This window comes from Nannospalax galili, unplaced genomic scaffold (genome assembly GCF_000622305.1).
Source record: "Nannospalax galili isolate Female #2095 unplaced genomic scaffold, S.galili_v1.0 scaffold85, whole genome shotgun sequence".
NCBI classification, from domain to species: Eukaryota; Metazoa; Chordata; class Mammalia; order Rodentia; family Spalacidae; genus Nannospalax; species Nannospalax galili.
In genome coordinates this window covers 7,978,949-8,001,684 of record NW_008358866.1, presented here as the reverse complement: position 1 = coordinate 8,001,684, position 22,736 = coordinate 7,978,949, and the positions used below count along the sequence as shown (strand labels likewise).

Below are 22,736 nucleotides of genomic sequence, written 5' to 3'. Positions count from 1 at the left end.
GATACTCTGTTTTCCATTTCGTTCATCCTATTGGTGAGGCTTGATCCTGTCATTTCTAATTGGCTTACTGAGTGTTTTGCTTCCTTCTTCATTTTGGCCTGAGTATTCTTCAGTATTTCTAACTCTTTTCTGAATTCATTCAGAAGCTTATCCCTATCTTCCTTCAGTTCTTTGATTTCTTTTTCTGTGTGTTCTTTAAATTCACTGAATTCTTTTATCATGTTTATAATTGTTCTTTTGAGTTCCATGTCCTGCATTATCTCTAGGGGGTTCTCATTGCACTCCTCTAGAGGACTATTGGTATTTGGTGGGGATATGTTATTTTCATTTTTTAAGTTATTATTTTTTCTCTGTGATTTTGACATGTGAATTTCTTTTGTAGTTTCTGATTCTTGTGTGCGCATCAGGCCTTCAAGTTTAGGTCTGCTTCTTTTTGTGAACTTTATGTGTCTTTGTGGTTTACTTTTTGGGCTTGAAAAGCTGGTTTGTCTAAGCGTCCGGTTCTCTCTTTTGATTTTATATTGGAGTGGCTGGATTGCTTTTGTCTTCAGGAGTTCCCACGGAGGTCCAATTCAGGTGAGGGTCAGATGTTTTCAGGCTCTCTCCTAAGGTCTGGATCCCTCCAGGAACGATTTTGGCCTCAGGAATTTGGGGGTTGGTCTGGCCTGGGAGCCTGGCCCAGGAAAGATGCTGGTCTAGGGCAGCCATTGGCTGTGCCACCTAGAGATGCAAAGGCAGATGGGGCGGGAAGAAGCTCCAAGGCCTCCTGGGGACTGCACTGAGGAGCTGGGTTGGTCTGGATGCCAAGGATCAGGAAGAGGAAAGATCAGCCCCCAGTCCCAGAAAGAGGCTGGAGGGTGGTGCAGGCCCAGGGAAGCAGAGGGAGTTAAGGGCGTGGCTAGGCCCAGAAACAGTGCTCCTGGAGCCCAGAGAAGGCACTCCATTGGCCTTGATGAAAAAGATCGGGGAGCAGTGTTTGTTCCCCAGATGCCTGGGGCCCCAAGACAAGGAATGGGGCAGCGCTCAAACTTGGAGGAGAGAATGGCAGCAGAGATCGGAGGGTGAATGTGGCTGGGGCAGTCAAGGTGCTGAGGGCGCAATGGACTTACCCCAGAGAGAGGCCTGTGGGTAGGAGAGAGGCCTTGTGGGTCCTGCAGGCCCAGGGAAGCAGAGCAAATTTATTTTGAGTTTATTAATTTCAGGGCTGGAGGGATGGCTCAGTGGTTAAGAATACTTGCTGCTCTTCTAGAGGAACCAGGTTTGGTTCCCAGCACCCACATGGCAGCTAGCAACTGTAACTGCAGTTCAGGGAATCTCCCTCTTCTAGTCTCTGTGTGCCTTGCATGACATGGGTGCACTTACAGTCATCCATGCAGGCAAAACACTCAAACACATAAAAAATTTAAAGCTTATTAATTTCATATAGGAATGTTATGTATTTCAATCAAATCCACTTCCAATTCCTCCTATATCCCCAACCACCATTTTCCTCCCAACTTCATGTACTTTTTTTAAAATCCACAGTGTACTTAGTGTTGGCCATATGTGCATGGGTGTAGGGGCTGTCCACTGGATCATGGGCATAGGGTTGTTCACTGCAACATGGGCAGCCTATCAGGGTCTGCATCTGAAGTAAACTGTCTTTCCTCCCTCAGCAAACATCAATTGCCACTACCTCCTCAGCTAAGTGGGTGGCACTCCGAACTCCTTTGCTATCCATGCTGGAGGCTGGGCTGTCTTGATCTTGTATAGGTCTTGTGCATACAGTCATATGTGTGCAACATCCCTGTCATAACCAGAAAATACCTTTTCACAGGTCCTTACAACTTTTCCTCCCCTCTTCCAGGATGATCCCTTAGTCTTTACAGGGAGTATGATATAGATGTTCATTTAGGAGTGAACAGTCCATAGTTTCTTATTCTCTGCACTTTGGCCAATTGTTAGTCTCTGTATTAATCACCATATACTGCAAAAGAAGCTTCTCTGATGAAGGTTGAGAGCTGTACTAACCTGTGCGTCTAAAGATAAGTATTTAGAGTACAGTTTAATACAATGTCCATTTAGTTGAATAATGATAGTAAGCTCTCCCCTAGGGCCTATGACCTACCCCGTCTTAGGTTTGGGGGCAAGTTAACAGTACCATGTATGAATTTTGCCTTTAAATTCAATCATAATACAGTTGGTTACTCCCAAAACATTTGTGCCACTATTGCACCCATGGATTTATCTTACCAGACCAGCACAGACTATATTTTGAACACAAGTATCTGGACTTGACTGACAACAGCACCATTACTGGGAATCTTGTTAAAGATGCAGTCTTGGGTTTTACTTCAGAATCTGTATTGCAACAAAAATGTCCTGGTGATCTAATATGTGTTGTGGTTTAAATGAGAGTGTCCCCCATAGGTTCCAAGTATTTGAACACTTGGCCCCAATTGGTGGTGCTATTTGGGGAGGTGTAAGAGGTGTGGCCTTGCTGGAGGAAGCACATCACTGAGTGTGGGCTTTAAGAGTACATGGCTTCATTCCACTTCCAGTCTGCTCTCTCTGCTTCCTGTGCCTGCTTGAAGATGTAAATGCTACGCTTTCTGTCCCAGCTGCTTCCTGCCATGCCTCCTCCCACCATGGTGGGCTCTCAGTACTCTGAAACCATAAGCCCAATAAATTCTTCCTTCTATACGTGGTGTTTCATCACAGCAACAGAAAAGTAATACAGTGTGTACTACAGTTGTTTGAGAAACAGTCCAATTTATTCTTCAAAGCATGGAGATGCATATACATCATTAAATACTGTAAATTAACTGGCTATGGTGAGAAGGAAAATAGAAACAATTTAAAGTTCTCACTAGAAGATTCATTAAAATCTTTCAAATATTTATTTTCTTTGTGATCAGTTGCTGAAAAAGTCCTTGGAGTGGTCCCATTCGAAGCTCATTTGCAGTATTTGTAGAATCTTTTCATTTCAGAGGAATAATTCAACTCAAAGTGTTCCTTTAGGGTTTGGCTATATTGTAAACACTGGAACAGTTAGAATTTAGAAGAAAGTCGGGAGTCTTTTCCACCAGCACCTCCATCTCTAGATTGCAGAGGTCTATGATCTTAATCACACAAAATGCACTATGGTGCTGCCAGCCACCCTGGAGGTATCTACAACCTTACCCTCCCAGAGATGTCCTGAAGCTCACATCCAGCCCCAACCTTTCCTACATTAGGCTTGGGCTGTTCTTGAGGGCCAAGGACTGTGGGTCTAATCTTCTACCTTAATTTGACTGGATACTTCTCTATCTGATAGTAGTTTTAGAATAGGCTCTAGGAGGGTAAGCCCAGGTTGCTCAGGTGCCAAGAGACAGGAAAGAGAAGAAAGTTACAGCTCATCTCATGGTGGTAGAGGGGTGGCAGGGGACAGACCCATGCCAAGACTTCAAGGCCATCAAGTGTACTTCACATTGACTCTCACCTACAGTACATAGACTTAATCAGACAATTATTTAAATTTTTCTTTTCTTTATTTGAGACAGATTTCTCTGTCACCCCAACAGCCTGAAACTAGCTATGTAGACCAGGCTGGCTTTGATTTCACAGAGATCCACCTGCCTTTCCTGGGATTAAAAGCATGTACTATCACACACAACAATTATGTGAATTTTAAGATTGTGACTACAGAGTGCTTAACTGTAAGCGCAAGACTTTTCTGAGCATATGGCCCTATGCATTTGTGTTAATCACATGCCCCTGAAGTCAGTCTTAGCTCTGGAAATTGCTTGGAATCTTTGCATTTGGGGAATTTATTCAGACTTGGGTGTGCTGGACCTATCTGAAAAACTAAATCACATTGATGCTAATCATATAGTTTAATGTGGAGGTTCTCCATATCTGGGCTTGGACCAGCAGCAGCAGAATCACCAGAAAACTTGTTAGAAACATATTCTTGCTCTTTACCTGACAGTGGGAGCAGCATCTCTGAGTGGGGCCCAGTAGCCTGTGATTCTAACAAACTGTTCTGAAGATTCTTGTTCTCCAGGATTTTTTTATTTTGTGGTACTGTGAATTGAACCCAGGGCCTTATGCATGCTAGGCAAGTACTCTACTTACTGGGCTATATCCCAGCCCATCTTCTAAAGACTCTGAAGCCTTTAGAGTTTGAAAGTCTCTAATAGAATGGTTCTGACGCTTTCATTAGAGAGTAGCTCTGTAAAAAAATTTCTTCGGAATCACAAGTTGTTCCAGATTCCCAGCAATCATTTGGAGTTGGCAGTGACATTGAATTATGGGCTCATATAGGTATTCTCCGTTTGTGTATCTTTTCTTACAGTGGGTCAAAATCTGTTGCAGCAGCTGCTGACGGGTGTGATGGTGCACGCCTCTAATTCTAACACTGGAGACTGAGGCAGGAGACTTGCCATGAGTTTCAGGCCAGTACGGGTTAAATAACAAGTACCAGACCAAGCAGGGCTACTTAGCTAGATCTCATCTCTAAAAACCAGTTAAACAAAAACCAAACAAAACACACCCCTGAAAGAACTCCCTATACCCCCAAATCTTAGGTGACAGTGTCCCCAGTAGCTGTTTGGAGATGCTGGGAAGGGTCATGTATTAGGTAAAGTAAATGAGGGTGTGAGAAACAGAGACAGAAAACAACACTAAACACGACTCTCCTTCTCATGAGTAGTAAGATCTCAGGAAGATTATTTACTTTCTCTGATCCCACTGGGAATAGTATTTCTGGCCATGAAATGGAGCTAATAATAGTTGATATCTATTTTTCATTGGGTTTTGTGAGGTTTGACTGAGCTAATGAGCGGGAGTCCTTATTGTGTTGGCACATAGTCAGCACCCAACGAATGGTAGGGTGCATGCTGATATCAGTATGTAGTACATGTATGTATTTGAAACCTTGATTGGTACTGATGATTATTTGATATAAATGGAGAGACCTTATTTCCATAAAGGTCTGTGGAACACACACACACACACACACACACACACACACACACACACACACCGCCGCCGGGGGGGGGTTGTTGTGTGACGAGGCCTAAGACGTCTGCTTTGGTGTTTTGGGAACTTCTCCCTTTAGAGGGCTGTCAGGGACTCTGCTTGGCCCTCTGCAGGCTTACATTTAGGCTTGGAAGTTCATTCTTTCCACTTTTAGCTTTGCTTTTGTGCTGAGCATACATCAGAATTCATAGGCTTTCTTCCTCTATCCACCATATACGTTCAGATTAATGATTTGCAAAGTAAAAAGGACTCCCTTCAGTAAATATCTGTGAGGCAGATCCATCTTCCCCTGCTCTCTGAGCAGGGCAAAGACCTGCTTTAAGCGTGGTGTTGAGAAGATGATGCTGTATTGATTTGCTGCCTGCTACTTGCTCCATCATCACATCGGTGGTAGGAAGAATAGAATTATATATGTTCAGATAGATGGATCTTTGTATTTGAGTCTGCAAACCAACTCCAGGCTACTTGTATTCTTCTTCTTGAATAATAAATGAAGATCAAGGTCTGTTTGGCTCCAACTACAAGCCAACTTGAGTGAGTTAAATATCAAGGCCAACAAGCTTTTCCTGCAAACATATCCTGCTTTTCCATTAGTTTAAAAGCCAACTAAACAAAAGCAAGAAAAAACAGCCCAAACCCCAAATGGCTTAGTAGTAAAAGAATACTCTCTTTAGGGACTTTGGGTCCCAGGTGGTATGCATCTGGATGCCATTAGTGTTGCAGAACTTTGATGCTAAGGGCTGAAAACACGTACACCCAGCTCTCCCTGCTATCGATTTCCCTCATACTGATTTAGTGTGGGCCTCTTGGCATTTCTCTACTGCTGCTAGCAGCTCAGCTATGGCCCCAAAGGGCTTTATTTAATGAAATGTAGGGCTTAGACTGTGTGAAAACTGCCTCAGGAATTGAAGTTGTAGACATCCCAATGGAGAAAACATCCAGACAAGAGTCGTGTGTGAGAACCACAAGGGATGTGAGGATGATATGGAGCCTGCGCCACAGCATTCATCTTAAAGAGAAGAAGGAGCAGCAGTCTTCAAATGACTGTGGAGAGTTAACAGAAGCTGAAAGATAAAGTGCTTACATGAAATATATACAGAAGTCGCATTGGGAGAGGAAATTGGAAGAGGATGGATGGAGTTACAGGTTAGAATTCTGGAGAAGTCTGCCTGGGTATGCATTAGAGTACCTGGTAGAGTTAGGGTACAGACAACCAGGGCCTTTAAGGAGAGTTAAATGGAAGCATGTTTTAAAAATAAACTTATTTTAGAACATCTTTAGATTCATAGAAAAATCATGGAGCTGTGACAGAGCATTCCCATGTGCTCTGGACCCGTGTTCCCTCTTCAAAATACCTTATATGAATGTGATGCCTTTGCTCCTACTAATAATCAAATGTTGACAAATTATTATAAACTAAAAGCATATACTTTACTTAGATTTCCTTATTTTTCAACTAATATTCTTTTTTTTTTCAGGTTCCTTCCTGTATTATACCTAGGTTTCATATCTCCTCGCCTTCCTGGGGCTTGGTTTTCCCAAACTTCCCTTTTGATGACACTGACAACTTACTGGTTAAGGATGGAGTCAAATATCCCTCGTCTTGTGATGCAGGATTAATCTTGTGCTTTCTCCTGATTAGACTAGGATTACGTGTTTTGTGGAGGAAGAGTGTGTAGCTAAAGTACCATTTCTATCATGTCAAAGGTATATACTGTTCACATGAAATAACTATAGATGGAACAAGAGCTTTTCAAATGAAATACTATGGTTGGGTATGAGAAGGTACTTAGTACTGAGTAGATTTTGCCCCATGTGTATTGAGTAGATCAAGAAGATTTTGCCCCCAAGTGTAGGATAATTCAACTCAAAATAAAAGGAACACATGAACAGACCATCAGTATTGCTGAACCACATAAATATATGTTGAATGATGATTTAACAATAAAAGTTTTGCATTTCACAGAAGTGCTTAAAAAATACTAAAAACAAGTGAAAGTTTGGGGAGAGATGAATCATATTTGTTCCAGTTACAAACTCAGAGAGTTGAATACTGTAAGTTTACATTGACTCGGTACCTAAGTCCATGACTTCGTTTCTATTTGCTGTGAGTAAAACAGTGACTGAAACCAACTTGGGGAGGAGAGCATTTATTTAGCCTACAGCAAAGTCCATCATCAAGAGAAGCCAGGGCAGAAACTCAGGGCAGGATCTGGAGCACAGGCCATGGAGGAATGCTGCTTACTGGCTTGCTCCCCTGAACCATGGTCAGACTGCTTTCTTATACAATACAGAGCAACCTGCCCAGGGATGGCACTCCCTACAGTGGTCTGTGTCCTCCCATATCACTCAAAAATTAAGAAAATACCCTACAGACATGGGCACAGGCCAGTTCAATTCCTCAATTGAGGTTTCTTTGACCCACATGCGTCAAGTTGACAACTAAATCTATCCAGCACACCAGAATACCTTGTGTGCAAGGAAATCTTGAAAATGAAAATCTGAAATGGACTCACCAAAACTTACCTGCTAGGAAATGAATCATTAAATGCAAAAGATGCAGGAGATCTCTGGTGAATTGTGGTTGCTCCACGGTATAGCTCTTTAGCAGGTAGCTGGATACCTGTCTGACTTTCTGTGACTCACCTATCTAGCAGAATATTGTTTTTTATAAATTAACAACAAAAAAATCAGGATAATCATAAATTTTGGTGATTTCATTTTATAAATTCCTCTTCTCAACAGTATCAAAGACTTTGTGCAGTTTGTACAAGCATTACACTTTCAAGTCCTCTCACCTCAGAAATTGTGTCTCTGGTTACTTTAGCAAGATTAGGTAATCACATGGGGACTCCAAGTTACACACTGGCTTGGATGGAGTGAAAGTTAAGGATGAAGGGGCAAAACATTGCTCACAAGGCAGTGCAAAACTTCCTGGGCTGTTGAGGTCTGCTTGGAATGATTGCAGAAAGGACCTAAGAGGAAGTGTGTTGGTTTGCTAGGACTCCCAGAACAAAGGACCACAGAATGGAGGCTTAATCCCCGCTTTCCCCAAACCCCTATTTCCTCACAGCCATGGAGGGAAGGGTCTGAAACAAAGGGATTGGCAGGGAAGTTTCTGCTGAGGCTTCTCTGTTGGCCACATTGACGGCCATTCCTTTACTGTGGCCTCACAAGCGTGCCTGTGTCTTAATCACCTCTGCTTTCAATAGTCATATTGTAGGCCCCCTAATCACCTCAGTTATCCTTAATTACCTTTGTAAATGCTCTGTATGGAAACACAGTCACATTCTAAAATACTGAGGGTTTGGGGTTCAATATACAATTTTGTGGGGACACAGTTCCACCCATAACAGGAAGGACGAGTGATTTGATACAGTGGCAGCGTCCTTCTCTCTAGGGCTGATTCCCAGAGTCTGGGATGACTGACATTTGAAGCAGATTTCCGGCTGGGCTATTTGAGGGGATTATAACAAGGAGGAAAATGTGAGAGGGAGCACTTCATGTGGGGAGAAAACGTGCTGTGTAATATGGCTTTGTCAGGATCCCATTTCCAGATTGTTACCTGTGGTGTTTGCACAGCTGTCCTGTCATTGTCCTCATCAGCAGCCTGAAGGCTGATTTCCTGGTGAATTTTTACCTAATTTCCTTTGCATCTGCTTTATAAAGGATAGTTTCATTCCTGACTTTAAAAAAAATGCATCAGCCAGAATGTTGATTTATTAATGTACACCGAGAAGCATAATCCCAGAGTGAACTGGATACTCCGGGTCTTTGGCCAGCATGTGCTTTCCCCGCAGGCATATCTAAGCAGGAGGCTGCTTTATCATCAGAGGGCAGCTTGGTGAGCATGGAATCAGGCCAGGGAAGTTAGTTACCTGCTTCTGCCTTCCTATGCTTTTTATTCTTAAGGCCAAGCAAACTAGCCCCATGTGGCTGGCCTCCTGGGCTTTTGCTGTTCCCTTGACTTTCCAGCCTTCCCTCTGGCTGTTCTTCATCCTGCAGGATTCAGCTCAACAAGCCTCTCCTCTCAAAAGCATTTCTTAAGTTCTCCAGGCAGGTCCTTCTTCCTCCTCGCCTACACATAGCCTTTTATGCAAAGTAAATATTTTGCATTCTGTGTTGTGGGTACTTTTTTACTTAGCAGTCTTTGCTGTGAACTCAGAAACTTGAATGAAGAGGCTCCTTGTTTATCATGTACATAAATGGTTAGTGTTCACTTGCTATTGGAGTGGTTAATGGAAGTAACTTTATATATGTTTGCTTTTGTTTTTGATTTGTGGTTTAAGATAATTCCTAGAACAAAATTCATAAAGTCTAACCTTATATTAATATCTGTGAGGTGATCTAGGCAGGTAGGTCCACTTGCTTGTGAGAAGAAAACTTGATTAGAGGTTAAGCTATTTGTCAATTTTCAAGTGAACATACTTTTCACCAAGACTGTCTTTGAGACTGCCTTCTCTCTGGTGGTTCTTCCTCATCCCTGCTCCATGGGTCTACACTCACTGCTTGAGCCTTTCTCTTCCATTTTTTAGTTTGTTTTCTTCCTTCCATTAGCAACCCACGGATCTCTGAATATGTGATGTCCTCCTTCTGAAGAACCCTAGCTAGCCCTGTCTTCCTGGGGAGAATCCTGTACTTCAAAGTCCCTTTTCCCCTCTTCTGAGCACTTTTCCTTTCTCACACATCTCCCTACCAATTTCCAAGTCAAACTCCCATTCCTCTGGAAATTTGCTCTGAAAAATGAAACAATAGAGACAGGTTCATTTCCAATGAGTTCTTTATAGCACTGGTCTAGAAGCTGACCACCTCCTTTTTTGTCTCTCTCTCTGTCTCTGTCTCTGTCTCTGTATCTCTCTCTCTCTCTCATACTCATGTATATTCAATTGTTTTGACTCTATATTTGGCAAAGTTTTCTCACCCTTCAGAAGCTACACCTAAAATTTTTTTTTAAAAAGAAATTTCTATACCTTGCACTTCAGAATCTTCCATGAATGAGTTCTTCAGATGGTCTGCAGCTAGTCATTATAGCCTTTGGGGAGACACAGCACTTCATGGATTAGTCATTAGCTTCTGGGCCCAGAGAACAAATCTGAAGGACCTTTTCATAGCTTCTAATTAAATATGTCCTGCAGCTTGCAGATAAACATGCTGATCTGACAGTGAGTTAAGGAGGTTTATCAGCATTTGTGCACCTGCAGTGTTAACACTAAAAGACATGACTTCATTAAAACTCACTGTGTTCATGAGAACAATGAGGGATGGTTGTAGGTAAAGAAAAGAAAGATACCACTAGACCGAGCTTTAAGCTCATCTTTGAAGGGATGAACTCATTCTATCCGACATGTGCAGCTGTGCAAACAGCAGTGCCAAGTAAGCTTCAGTTAGCTGTACTATGCATAAGATGAGAAGAGAAGCTGGGCCATATATAAATGACGTGAATGCTTAATATACTCGGATGCTATGAATGCTACACAGAGGGGGATGAGAGCCCCAGAAGTGACAGAAGAGATTTTGCTGTCATAAAAGGAGATTGTATTTTCAGGGCCTTCTAGGAACATTTCTTTTGCTAGTGACTTTTTTGCCTTTTGAGGCCAGTGTTTCCTAGGATGAAAAAACAATACAAAACATCAGTCTCTCAGAAAATTCCACAGGGAAATAACAAGGGTTGCCGCAGTTGTCATTATCCTCTCATAAAATCAAAATGAGGAAACAGTATGGAAATATTGGCATATTTGGGTAGAACAGGTAGGCAGGGTAGTCTGGGTGGGCATTAGTACTGAGGAACTAAAGAGTGTGGGAAAAAGGGACAGTTCCAGGCATGAATGTACTGGGCCAAAGGGAACAGAACACTCTGGTCCTAGAAGCTGGGGCAACAGAAAGGTGGGTCATAGACAAGACAGGCCTTAATACTGTGTCAGCCATATCTGAGAATCTGTTCGTGGGAGTGCATTCTTTGTATGGTCATGTCCTTGGTAAGAGCTTTGGGTTTTCTGAGTAGAGCTGGTTAGATACCCTTCATGGGGAACATGGGGAAATGCTTTCCAACAGAGCTCAGCAAACCCTGAATGTTTGTATACAAGCCCTTAACCCTCGTGGCACTGCCATAAAAATTGAAGAATGAAGATTTCGTAAAACTCTCTTTTTTATTTGTCTAGGACTGCAAAATACTAGTTCTCTTTGAAGCTTTACTAAGTGAAATAAAGTATATAGGTTGGTTTCTCTGTTTGTCTTAGGAGTTGGATATTGAGGTTTCATGCTTGTTTTAGGACTTGAATGGACTGAATCTCTGAGAGATGGCCTGAAACAGTACTCTTCTACATTTCACTTACACAGTCACAAAAATCCTTTAATAACTAGGTGTGATAGCATATGACTGTAATCCTAGCACTCCAGGAGACAGAGGCAGGAGTGTGTTTGAGACCAGCCTGAGCTACATATTGAGAGCCTGTCTTATAAAACATTAAGTAAGGGCTGGAGAGATGGTTCAGCAGTTAAGAGCATTGGCCACTCTTGAAGAGGACCTGGGCTTGGTTCCCAGCATGCCCATGGTGGCTAACAACCATCTGTAACTCCAGCTCCATGGGATCTGGTGCTGTCTTTTGTCATTGGTGGGGTTTGCATGATATGGGTACACTTACATATATGCAAACAAAACACTCACATATAACCCCCACCCAAAAGAATTAAGTGGAATTGTGCAATGCAATATGCATAAGTGATTTTAGAAATACATCTGAGAAATCCACTACCATCTATATTTAGTCTTTCTCTTCTATGAGTCATATTTTACAGAACTTATATGACCTCTTTGCTCTTTTCCTAGAATGTATGCAGAGCTAAAGCTATCTTTAAGAAAACTGACTTTGGGGCTGGGTGATGGGTCATCAGCTAAGTGCTTGCTACACAAACAAGAAGACTGGAGTTTGGATCCCCAGAAAACATATAAGCACTGAATGGGTGTGGTGGCCTTCTTGTAATTCTAGCCTCAGAAGGCTGAGACTGGGATTCCCAGGTCAAGCTGGCTAATGAGACTAGCCATATCTGTGAGTTTGGGGTTTGACTTTGAGACCCTACCTTAGGTGCACACACACACACACACACACACACACACACACGTATGTCTACACAACACATGCAAACACAAATACACACATGTATATCACACACATACACATGAAAGGAGAAAAAAATTTAGTTTCATAGGATGTGAATGTAAGACAGAGACCAAGTATAAGATACACTTTGTTGTTGAAAATAATTGCAAATGTCTTTTTAAGAAACAGGCAAATTACCTTGCATTAACAATATGCATACATATTTGGTATCAATAGATAAACTCCTTTAAAAATGTTAAATCTTGGGTCAGTCATTTGACTTAGCTGGTAAAGACACTTACCACACAAACCTGGTGACCAGAGTTCAAGCTCCCAAGCTCACCTAAAGGTGTAAGGAGAGAATCAACTTCACAAAGTTGTCCTCTGACTTCCACATGTGTGCCCACATCCTCATATCATGAACAGACACACACACACACACACACACCAAATTTATTGGGGAGGCTGGAGAGATAGTTCAGCAGTTAAAAGCACTTACTGCTCTCGCAGAAGACCAGGGTTTGAAAGTTCAGCAGTTAAAAGCACTTACTGCTCTCGCAGAAGACCAGGGTTTGAACCCCAGTACCCACATCGTAGCTCCAGTTCCATGGGATCTGATGCCTTCTTCTGATCTCTGCAGGCATTGCCTTGGGTACACTTACACACATTCAGGCAATACACTCATACACATTAAAAAAATAATGACGTGGTGGCGCATGCCTTTAATCCCAGCACTCAGGAGGCAGAGGCAGGCGGATCCTCTGTGAGTTCAAGGCAAGCCTGGTCTACAGAGTGAGTTCCAGGCAGCTGGAGCTACAGGGAGACCCTGTCTCAAAAAGACCAAAAAAAAAATTTATTTTTTATGGGCATTAGACAGATGGTTAAGTGGTTAAAAGCACTTGCTGCTCTTACAGAGGACCTGAATTCAGTTTCTAGTACCTACATGGCAGCTCACAATGGTCTGTAATTCCAGTTCCATGCAATCTGACACCCTCTTCTGGCCTCCACAGGCATTGCATGCATGTGGTACATTTACATACATGTAGGCACCACACTCATACACATAAAATTAAAAATTGAAACTTTTTAAAAAATTTATTTTTTGAGAATTTCATATTTGAGTACTGTATTTACGTTATTTCCACCCCTCTCATCACCCCCTCCCTCTCAATTTTTGGTCCTCTTCTTTGATCATTATTGTTTTACACACACACACACACACACACACACACACACACAATGTGCACTGAGTCAGTTTAGTGGTGCTTTTGTGTATATACACATTTAGAGCTGGCCACGTGGGATCAGATAACCTATCAGGGAGCTTGTCCTTAGAGAAAACTAGTTCTCCCTCTATAAGCATCCATTGATTGCCTGTTGCTCTTTAGGTGTGAAATTTCCCCCATCCACATTGCATGTTGACTGGGATTGTCAGTAAGTTGACCTTGTTTAGGCAATCACATTGTTAAGATTTAGTGAGTACAGCTTCCTTATTATGTCTAGAAGACACCATCTAACAGCAGGCATCCTGGTACTCTGGCTCTTATAATCCCTTCTTCCAGGATGTTCCCTTGGCCTTAGGTATAGGGCTTGTATTGTAGTTGTATCAATTGGGGGTAGGCACTATCTAGTCACTTAAGTCTGCATTTTGATCAGTTATGGAACTTTTTAATAGTCTCCATTTGCTGAAAAAAGCTCCTTTGATGAATGGTGAGGACTATACTTATTTGTGAATATAAGAATAAGTATTTAGGGCATAGTATGGTAGATCTAGGTTCAGTTTTTTGAGAATTCTTCACACTAATTTCCATAGTTGTACTAGTCGCAATCCCACCAGTAGTGAATGAGGGTTTCCCTTTCGCTACATCCTCACCAGCATTTGCTGTCAGTTGTTTCCTTGCTCTTAGCCACTCTGATTGGGGTAAGATAAAATCTTAAAGTGGTTTTAATTTGTGCTACCCTAATTGTTAAAGATGTTGAACACTTTAAAAGGTATTTTCCTCAGCCATTTTTATTTCTTCTTTTGAGAACTCTCTGTTCAGATTTGTAGCCCACTTAAAAAGTATTGAAAATTTTTATTTTATGTGTATGAGTGTTTTGCTTGCATGTGTGTAAGTGTACCCATGAGTGCAATGCCCCTGGAGGGCAGAAGGGGACACTGGATCCCCTGGAACTGTAGTTACAGATAGTTATTAGCTGCCATGTGAGTGCTGGGAACCTGTGGTGGGCCTTCTGGAAGAGCAGCAAGTGCTCTTAACCACTGAACCATTTCTCCAGCTTCACCCTCTTCAAAATTTTTAATTTATTTTTATTTTTTTATTTTATTTTTTGTTGACATATGAAAATTTATTACTACTGTGTTTCCATCATCAACATTTAGGATATTGGTCTTTCCTTCTTGCCTTTGTACAGGGCCAAAAGAGACACATTGGCTACTTTAACAACAGTGAAGCTGACTCCAAGAATATCAGAATATCACCAACTTCATGACCTGCGCAACCAAATCCAGCAGCCAGAACTTCACCATTTTCTTCAATGAAGTTCAGATAACCATCATTGGGCACAAAGGCTGTGAGTTTCTTGCCATTCTTGATGAGTGGAACCCTGACACATTTCCTGATAGCCAAATTTGGCTGTTTAGCTTCAACCCCCACTTTTCCCAACACAATTCCCTTGGCATGAGAAGCACCTCCAAATGGGCTTTCTTGTATGGTTTATCATGCCACCTCTGGTCCCACAGTGACTATGGAGCTTCCTGGCAGTATGCCAGGACACTTGCCTGGGCCAGAGAAAGAGAGGTACTCTAGGAAGTTCCTTTTTTCTTTTTTCTTTCTTTTTTTTTTTTTTGAGACAGAATCTCCCTGTATCCCCAGCTGGCCTGAAACTTCTTATGTAAACCAAGCTGGCATTCATTTAAAGAGATCCAATTTCAAGAGATCTGCCTGCCTCTGCCTCCTGAGTGCTGGGATTAAAGGCATGTGCCACCATGCTCAGCTTTATTTTGATTTTATGTGTATGAGTGTTTTGCAAACATGTATGTATGAGCACTACATGCACACAATACCTGTGAAGGTTAGAAGGCATTGGATCTGCTGGAATTGGAGTTGCAGAGGGTTGTGAGCTGACACATCATTGCTGGGAACTGAACCCAGGTTCTGTGCAAAAGCAACTAGTGCTCTTAAGTGCTGAGTAGTCTCTCTAGTCCCCTATAGTTCATTTTTAATTGGGTCATTTGCTTTCTTGATTCTTTGTTTTTTGAGTCCTTGTATGTTCTGGATATAAGTCCTCTATCAAGTGCATAGCTGTCAAAGATTCTTTCTCAATCTGTCTTTTTCCTCTTCACTAGATTTATCAATTGTTAGTTCCCAAGTGAATGGAGCCCAATTTAGACAGTCCTTTCCTACAGCCATATTATGAAGGGTACTGCCTATTTTTCTTCTAATAGTTTTAGTGTTTCAGGATTCACATTGATGTCTTTGATCCATTTGGAGTTGACTTATGTGCAGGGTGATAGATATGGGTCTAATTTCATTCTTCTACATGTGGACACCAGTTTTTCCAGCACAATTTGTTTATACAGGGTCTCCCTGTAGCCCCAGATAGCCTGGAACTTCCTATGTAGACCAGGTTGGTGTCAGTCTCACAGAGATCTGCCTGCCTGTCTTTCCTCAAGTACATATTTTTGCCATCTTTGTCAAATATCAGATGGCTGGCTATGGGGCTGGAGAGATGGCTCAGTGGTTAAGAGCACTGACTGCTCTTGCAGAGGACCTGGGTTTGATTCCCAGCACTCACATGGCAGCTAACAACCATCTATAACTCCAGTTCCAGGGGAATCCATTGCCTTCCATTGACTCTGCAGGCAGTGCATGACAGGGGTGCACTTACATACATACAGGAAAAACCCTCATACACATAAAATAATAAATAAAATATTAAGAACATATCAGATGATTGTAATAACTTGCATTTGTGCTTGAGTCATCCATTATGTTCCATTGATCTACGTGTTTGTTATTGTGGCTGTACGATGCTGTTTTTATTACCATAACTCTGTATTTTAACTTAAAATCTGGTATAGTAATCCCTCCAGCATTATTCTTTTTGCTCAGGATGGCTTTGACTATCTGAGATCTTTTGTGCTTCCATACGAATTTTAGAATTTCTTTTTCTATTTCTGTGAAGAATGTCATGGATATTTTCATCAGATTGCATTGAATCTGGAAATTGATTTTGGTAGAATAGTCATTTTCGCAATATTAATTCTAGATATCCAGGAGACTTGGGTATCTTCCATCTTTTAGTGTCTTCCTCAATCTCTTTAGAGATTTGAAGTTTTCATTGTAGAGCTCTTTCGCTTTCTTGGTTAGGTTTATTCCTAGATATTTTTTTGAGGGTATAGTGAATGGGAATGTTTCCATGAGTCTTTCTTGGCATGATTATTATTGGTACACAAAAAAAGCTACTGATTTTTGTAAGATGAGTTTGTTTCTTGCCATTTTGTGGAAAGTGTTGATCATTTCTAGAAGTTTCTTGGTGGAACTTTTGGGATCTCTTATGTGTAATATTATCTCATCTGCAAACAGGAATAATTTGACTTCTTTTCCTATTAGTATCTTTTTCATTTCCTTCTCTTGTTTTATTTCCTAAGTTGGGGCTTCAAGCACTGTATTGAAATGGAGTTGGGATAGTGGACAGTCCTGTCTTGTTTCTGACATTAATAGGACTGCTTCAAGTTTTTCTCCATTTAAAATGATGCTGGTGCTGGGTGTGGTGGTGCATGCCTTTAATCCCAGCACTCAGGAGGCAGAGGCCAGCCTGGTCTACATAGTGAGTTCCAGGCTAGCTAGAGCCACAGGGAGACGTTGGCTGTGGGTTTGCCACATATAGCCCTTATTTTGTTGAGGTATGTTCCCTCTAGTCCTAGTTCCTCTAGGACTTTAATCATGAAGGTATGTTGGATTCTGTCAAAGACTTTTTTCTGCATCCATTGAGATGATCATGTGGTTTTAAAAAATTTATCTTTAAATCCATTTATTTGGTATATTTATTGATTTATGTTTGCTGAACCATCCCTGCATCCCTGAAATAAAGCCAACATTGTCATAGTGAATGATCTTTTTGATATATTCCTGTATGCCTGTATAGGGATACTGACCTATAGTTTTCTCTTTTTTTGTTATGTCTTTACTTGGTTTTGATATTAGAATAATGCTGGATTTGTTGAGAAGTTTAGAAATGCTCCCTCAATTTCTGTCTTTTTGTGTAATTTAAGCAACATTGGTTGTAGTTCTTTGAAGGTTTGATAGAGTTCTGGTGTGACTCCACCTGGATCTGTGCTTTTTTAGGCAGAAAGCTTTGTATTACTGTTTCAATCTTCTTATTTGTCATGGGTCTGTGTAAGTTGTTGATATATTCTTGGTTTAACTTTGGTGGTTTGATTGAATCTAGAAATCCGTCTACTTCCTTTGGGTTTTCTAGATTGATAGAGTATAACTTTTTTTTTTCAGGGGAGAGGGCGAACACAGTCCCCCACACCACAAATTATTACCTGCATTTGGGTAAATCACAGGGGTCAACACATCCCAAAGTGCAATGGATGCGCCTCGCCCTGGGAAAAGTCTCATAATGTTCTGGATGTCTATGGTGTCTGCTGTAATGTTTCCCTATTCATCTCTGATTTTGTTAATTTGGGCCTCTCTCTCTTTCTTTCTTTCTTTCTTTCTTTCTTTCTTTCTTTCTTTCTTTCTTTCTCTCATTTATCTTTTCAAAACACCAGCTCTTAGGGTGTGTTGTTTCTTTGTATTGTTTTCTTTGTTTCTATTTTGTTAATTTCTGCTCCGATTTTTATTATTTCTTCCCATCTACTGGATTTAGGTTTGGTTTGTTCTTGTTTTTCCAGGTTCTTGGGTTTCATCAGTAAGTCATTTATTTATACTCTTTCTGATATTTTTAAATGTAGGTACTTAGAGCTATAAATTTCCCTTTTAGGACTGATTTTAAAGTGTCCCCTGAGGTCTTGTTGTGTTGTATTGTCCTTTTCATTTAATTCCAGGAATACTTTTATTTATTTCCTAGAATATACAAGAGCTCAAAAGATAAACAAGAAATCAAACAACCCAATCAATAAATGTGTTAATGAAATGAGCATACAATTTTGAAAAGATTAAATTTATATGTCCAGTAAACATATGAAAAGTGTTCAACAGCATTTACCATCAGAAGAATACAAATTAAAAATCACATTAAGTGCTGGAACGATATCTCAGTACTTGCCTTGCAGGCATGAATACCTGAATTCAATCTCTAGAACCCACTTAAGAAAAATGTCAGATGTAGTGGTGCCTGCTTATAATCCCAGCATTGGGAAAGCAGAGACAGGCAGATCCCTAGGGCTTGCTGGTCAGTCAGCCTAGCCTACTTGACAAGTTCCAGGCTAGTAAGAGACTCTGTCTTAAAAAAAATAGGGTTACCTCTTCAGCAGGGGGAATGTTAGAGTAGCAAAAAGCCCCATTTAAAAAGAAAGAAAGAAATAAAGAAAAGAAAGAAAGCAGGCTGGAAGGAAGGAAGGAAGGAAAGAAGGAAGGAAAGAAGGAAGGAAAGTACATGAAGTTGTCAGAAAAAAGTGATGGGGAGATATGGGAGGTGTTGGAGGGGAGGGAGTGAGCATGGCTTTGTTCAAAACACCTTATATGCATGTATGAAATTCTCAATAAAGTTTTTTAAAAAATATAAGCAGAGAGCAGTTGAAGAACTCCACCTGAGGTGGTCCTGTGGCTGCCATGTGTACAAGCACACACACCAACATGCACACGTGTACCTGCACGTATGTGAATTTTCACATTTATACAAGTGCAAGTTGAACGCACACACACACGTACACACACACGTACACACACACACACCCGTATTGAGATTCCATCTTATTCCAGCTAGAATTGGGGTCATTAAGAAAACAAGTAACAAATGTTGGTGAGGATGTGGACAAAAGGGAACACTTATATACTGCTAGAGAGAATATAAGTGAATACAACCACTATGGAAATCGGTTCGGAGATGCCTCAAAAACTAAACATAGACCCTTAGGTATTTATGAAAGGACTCCAAGTGAACATAGCACAGAGATAATTACAAAGCAGTGTTTACTGCAGCACCATTCACAATAGCTAAGTTATGAAACCAACCTAGGTGTTTGTCAAGAGGAATAGATACAGAACATGTGGTGTATATCCACAGTGCAAATCTTTTCAGACATAAAGAAGACTGGAATTAGATCATTTGCAGGAAAATGGATATAACTGGAGTTAATTATACTGAGTGAGTTAAGGCAGTCTCAAAAAGACAAATATCACATACTTTCTGTTATTTGTGGATTCAAGATTTTATATAGTTATTTAAAATCATATGTGTACATATGACAAGAGGGTAGAAGGGGAACAAAAGAGTCTAACAGGTAAAGGGAGAGCCAAGGAAGGGGAGGAGAGTGGGATTACAGTGGGATTACAGTGGGGACATGCTGAAACTATGCTATACATTTTCATGAAAATGGCCTTATGTTACCCAGTATAATAAAATAAAAATTACTTTAAAACCATTATTTTCTTCTTTCACATACCATATCAACCCAATACAATGCTCAACACAGTAAGTTCAGTCATTGACTTGATTAATATAAGTGTGAAACCCACATAATTAGCCTAATACCTAAATATGCTTGCAAATTTCTCTAAATCACGTTGTACTTGGTCAGCACTCTGGAAAATATATCTTGGTCTATCTACTTTGTGCATCACAGCTAATGGAGCTCAGGATTTATTGGCATGTTGGTAAATCAGTTACTGAAGTTAATCTTCATTTAATGAATCATCAGCAAGGGAGATGCACGCATGACAAGTGTTCAATTTTCAGAAATCTCTTACCCAATCTGTCTCTGTTCCTTCTGTCTTCCTAATTATTGATTTAATGCATGAACCCCTCCTCCCAATCCTTCAGCCAGCACCCTTGAGAGTTCAGTCTTTTAGAGATGTTCTCATTAGAGTCAGTAATTCACCATGGCGTATTATATAGTGCCCTGAATATCTATAAAGCTGTTCTTTCATGTTGTATATCCTGGGGTGCTCAAATAATTAATTTGACTAGCTGTACAGAACAATATCTTCTATTGTGAGTGGTAAAACTTGCTATGCGCAGAGGCAAATGTGCAGGCATGGCTGAGAGACAAAGGGTGCCAGAGCTTCTCTGGGGGATTTTGACGCCAGAGTCAGGTAGTTCTGTTCTTGGCTCTATATAAAGCTGTAATGTGCCCTTGTGATGTGGAAGTAATCAATTGCCAATTGATCTAAGTGCTTTCTTTGGATTTTTTTTTCTTTTTCTAGCTTTTAAGAGTAAAATAACTCTTAAAGGTAGTTTACTTGGTGGAATTAAAAACCTTTCTTTGACATAAAGCAGTCCAAAGACATTTTGACTGTGACTTATGAAAACCTTAGCTTCTGTTCCTCATATTATTTCAGAGCTGTTCAGGTTTTTAAATAGATATCTGTATGAAAGTTAAGGACTGTTAATTACTTCACATTAATGAAAACCATTCATTAATGGCCAATTTGGCTACCTAAAAAAGGAAATAACTGAACACATTAACATCTTAAGTATTGCTGAGTAACAATGCAGACTCAGATTTAGGTTGTGGCAAATGAGTAACAATTTAGATAAAAAAAACATGAACTAAAAAAAAAAACGACAAAAAAAACCCAAGAACCTTTAAGTTTGCATAGTATAATTAAGTAGTCCCAGATTCAATTTCCAGCTCTGACAGGAACTAAGTAGGAGGTCTTGAGGTAACCTAGCCTTAGATTCCCGTCCTGTCAAATAGAAATCAGTTCTTTTTACTTCTAATATTCTGTGTTTCTTTCTATGATTATAACTTAGCTCTCCAGTGAATCACTCATCAATTGGAACAGAAAATTCATTGACCATTATTTTTACCCCTGGGTTCTCAAAAGAAAGAAAAAGGGAAGGAAGAAATAGGAAAGAGAGAAAGAAAGGAGAGAGGGAAGATGAAAAAAAGGAGGGGACAAGAGAGAGGAAGGAAAAGAAGGAAGAGAGGAGGGGAGGGGAGGGGAGAGGAGGGAAGGGAAGGAAAGGGGAGGGGAGGGGAGAGGAGGGGAGAGGAGGGGAGGGAAGGAAAGGGGAGGGGAGGGGACATTGAGGCACAGTAGCTGTAGATTTAGCCACAGACATCAGCTGGAGGATAAAAGATGTCACCCCAAAGACCAAAGGTCTCCATAAAGTACCAAAGTACACTCTTGCCTTACCATATGAAGACAAGTCTACTGCAGAATTTGCACCATTCCCCTTTGCCCTATCCTTGGAGGCATCTTGAATGAAAGCTGAAAAAAACTGAAACTGTGAAACTGAGCCACCCCCCCCCGCCAGCTAAGTACCACGTTCATCAAATTGGACAGTTATATTTTCCCCTCTGACAAGTAGGGAATAAAAACTTATTTGATTATTGACAAAATACAAGAGATTACATGTGTAAATAATTTTTGCACATCCAAGCTGTAGCATTATTAAAGTTGTGTTCTTGGTCTCCACACATCCCTGCTGTGGATAATATAAACACTGTATTTTGTAAACTGAACCAGTCCCCATATTTAATACTGGATTCTTAGTAAAAGGAACACGTTTTTTTCTTGCACATTTTATTGTACTTGTCACTATAAATCCTTTGTCTCCAGGCATATATTTCTGAGTACTATTCCTAAGAACCCAACTGGCACAACTTTTTGGAGTTAATAAAACTGTGTTCCCACTGGTTTCCATTGCTGTTCTGTGCAAAATTCCCCACTGAGTATTTGATGAATTTCTACTCCTTGGAGGCCCCATTTTTTGTGAGTATGCTGAGGATCCACATGCCTTGTCACAGGGAGGAAGATGATTTCCTCTGATAACACTCCCCTGGCACCTGAGGAACTTATCTCAGGCCTTTATTTGGCTGTTTCTACTATGCTGGCATGGGTCCAGAGCACTGGGGAAGAAAGGGCTGTGCTTTTACAGAGAACACTTTATTCCCTCTTGGGAAAAGTGAACATGGCTCAATGTCAGGAAGGGAAATTTTCCATATAGATAAAGAGAATGAACATCCGCCTACCTTTTTTTAATGGTTAAAACACATTTAACGGTCCTTTTGTATTTTGTTTTCTTGAGGAGCTCAAATGATTTCAGAAAAATCTGATTTCTTGAAACCAGACCAGTCCTAGTTTTTATGTGAAGAGAGACTATGATTCATTTCCTTGAAGATGTATATGGTGAGGGCCAATGGGATACAGATTGAGGGTAAGGTGGGGGTTTCTGAAATAAAGGTCCAAGAGTATGCAAGCTGCACTCTGGCAGTTGGGGAGTTAAGGGGATGTCAGTTTTGAAGGACTAATCAGATAAGGTGACTAATTTTATCAACAGATTCTCAATCTATTGGATGGGACCCTTGCTATAAAGTAATCACAAAGACCACATCCTGATTTGGCAGGCAGCCCTTCCAATCCTCTGTTGACCTTTTCCACATTTACTATTGCTCAGTCCTAACTCCTTAACGTCTTCCAAGAGCAGGGATCTTTCTATTTGTTTATTTACTTATTTTTT

The 22,736-nt window shown here is 40.7% G+C and overlaps 2 pseudogenes; both read right to left on the bottom strand.

Moving 5' to 3' along the window:
• Positions 1-14,460: 14,460 nt before the first annotated feature.
• Positions 14,461-22,736, bottom strand: part of LOC115068314 — a 50,121-nt pseudogene continuing 41,845 nt past the window's right edge.
• On the bottom strand, positions 17,606-17,757 carry LOC115068327 (annotated as a pseudogene).